Source organism: Apium graveolens, chromosome 8 (assembly GCF_009905375.1).
Source record: "Apium graveolens cultivar Ventura chromosome 8, ASM990537v1, whole genome shotgun sequence".
Classification (NCBI taxonomy): Eukaryota; Viridiplantae; Streptophyta; class Magnoliopsida; order Apiales; family Apiaceae; genus Apium; species Apium graveolens.
The window spans coordinates 255,874,521-255,877,025 of record NC_133654.1 but is presented as its reverse complement, the minus strand read 5'-3'; the positions used below and the strand labels follow the sequence as shown (position 1 = coordinate 255,877,025).

General features: G+C 35.3%; 1 long non-coding RNA gene across 1 annotated transcript; it reads left to right on the top strand.

Annotated features, from left to right (window-relative positions):
- Positions 1-227: 227 nt before the first annotated feature.
- On the top strand, positions 228-1,568 carry LOC141679069 (uncharacterized). The gene is made up of 2 exons (XR_012558019.1): positions 228-864; positions 1,226-1,568. It is a non-coding gene; the product is annotated as an uncharacterized LOC141679069 (long non-coding RNA).
- The last annotated feature ends 937 nt before the right edge of the window (positions 1,569-2,505 follow it).

The following is a 2,505-nucleotide window of genomic DNA, read 5'->3' as shown; positions in this document are numbered from 1 at the left end:
ATAAATAGAAAATAGAAAATCAGCCATTTGATCGCTATGTGACTAGAAAAGTATTGGGCGCTCAACGCATCACGCGGATCACCAACTTCAATTTTAATCTGGACCGTCTAATCGGTTTAAAGAAAAACAAATTGGATAAATTCTGACCGTTGGTTCATATAAACTCAAAAATTTGTATACATGTTTACAAACCAACAGGTATTGATTCTCTAGCCCTCTCCCCTATCTCCTCTCTCGATCTCTCTATATGCCCTCCCTCTCTCTCAAACAAGTATTGATTCGATGTTTTGATTATCTAGAAGCGCAGGGTGCGAGTGTCAAAGGGTGTGTTGCTATCATGCGCCGCGGCAGCGATATGTCGAGAAATGCGGTGGTGGTTAAGGCGGAGGAGAAAGGTATAGCGGCGGTTTTAATGTACTCGGAGGGAGATTTAGAAAATGGAGTGGACCCCCTTCTCAAGCCCATTTTCCAGCGACCCAATTTTCTCAATTTTATAAGTTCATGTCCTCTGTTTTGTTCGTTTGCTCTGCATATATGAGCGATATAACAAATGACTATTTGGATACAAAAATTGATTGGGTTCTGGGAATGGAAGGCATGACACTGAAGTAGTTTCCAAGCTTCCTGAGAAATTAAGCTCCAAAAGTTAACTTCTCTTTAGATCTAATCCTGTTAATAAGAAAGTGCATGTTTTGATCCATGGAGATAAGTGCATTTGCGAGTCCCTTCTGATGCTTACGATCATGTCGTTGCTCGATCTCAAAGCTTGAACCTGTTGTTGATATAATCCATGAAAATTTTTTGCAGTCTGAATTTACAAAACCAAGTACTTCAAAAGGAGATCTGCTCACAAATCTTAGAAAGGTAAGACCATTTCCTCCTGTATTTATTTCCAGTTCAAATCTTTTGGGAGCTCAACTTTACCACTACTCTAGTCATGGACGTACAATGTTACATTTTGACGATTCAAGCTTTAAGAAATTCATGATAATTTAAGGTCCAGACCTGGCCTGGCAGTTTTTTTGTCCTCATGTTATAAACTTTTTGTTTCTCAGAATGTATTGCATTCACTAGCTTAAATTTTGATGCTTTCCGAGTTTGACCACTTCTCTTCTGTAAAATTTTCACATTTACAACAGTGGTTGAATATATTTTTTCATGATCGTGTTGATTTGGTGAAATCTTTAACTAATGCAAACGTGATTTTTCTGCTGTGTGTGTGCAGGATCTGTGAAGCTTAGGGAATATTTAATACATACACACAGATTTATATAAATGATTGAACAATCAAGGGTGGGTGTGGGTTGTCAGTGTTGATAAAGTGGGAAGGTGTTAAAGTATAGTTGGAGTTTGAGCATTGGAATCTCTTCTTTGTCATCAATTTTCTCTGTTAGTCATATATATGTATATGAATTTATGCCTTTTGATTTTATATTAGTAGTGCATTTAGCAAATACTGAGGTTAATTTGAGCATTATTTCTTGCAAGACAGCTAAACATTCATGTGAAGATGCTGTTACTTTTTAAAGTTGGGACTTGCGGTTGCTATTAGATTTTGTTTTCCTTTAGTATAAATTACTGTCTTTAGATTTATACAGTATCCTATATATTGAACCTGAATATATAGAAGTCTGCAGTCTTCTGCAATTAATTTTTCGGTTTGTCCGCAACATCTCCTGTAAGTACACACACATATGTGTGTATATATATATCACTCATGGCTTTGATCCAATTATTATTGTGATTTGTTAGTTATATGATTGATCATTTATTTTATCTTATCGATTGATTATGCCTAATGCGGAGATTACATGAAATTGTGAAAACATGAAATGCGTAAGTTACAAAGTGAATGATGCTTTTGTATTGTGTTTTCAGTGTTACCTAGTCACTGTAATCAAATTTGTGTAATCAAGTTACCTGGCTGAAATTTGCAAATGACTATTAATCTGTACTTTTTACTTAGCAGCGCTTTGTATAAATTTTACGCAATTGTATTGATCTGCTCTGCAGATCTGAACTAATTTTAAACTTCTCTCAGCATTCCAATTTAAGATTTAAGGTATATTACAATCGGTTTTAGGATTTTAAAGGTAGGAAATGGATTTGTATTATCATCAATATTGCTACTGTCAATTGGCTTGTGCTGGCGGCGATAACTTACTAACTGCATAACAAGTAGATCACACCATCCTTGCACTGTTGTGTATGCTTTAAAAGTTAATATCTCTGTTTAGTATGACTTTACTACCTGATGCGCTCAATAATATTACTTAGTCTGTTCTTTATTGCTGAAAAGCAGATTCACAAAGATGTATGTGTAGCCTAAATTTAAATGTTATAATTGCAATGCATTTAGATATAATTTTGGCCTGGATATTATTTCCACTACTAGAAATATGGCATCAGTCATCGGTTCAGAACCGATGTTAAAAAAATCTGAACTAATGTCTTCGCGTGTGATGTTAAATGTCATCAGCCTTTGACATCGGTTAACAGCCGATG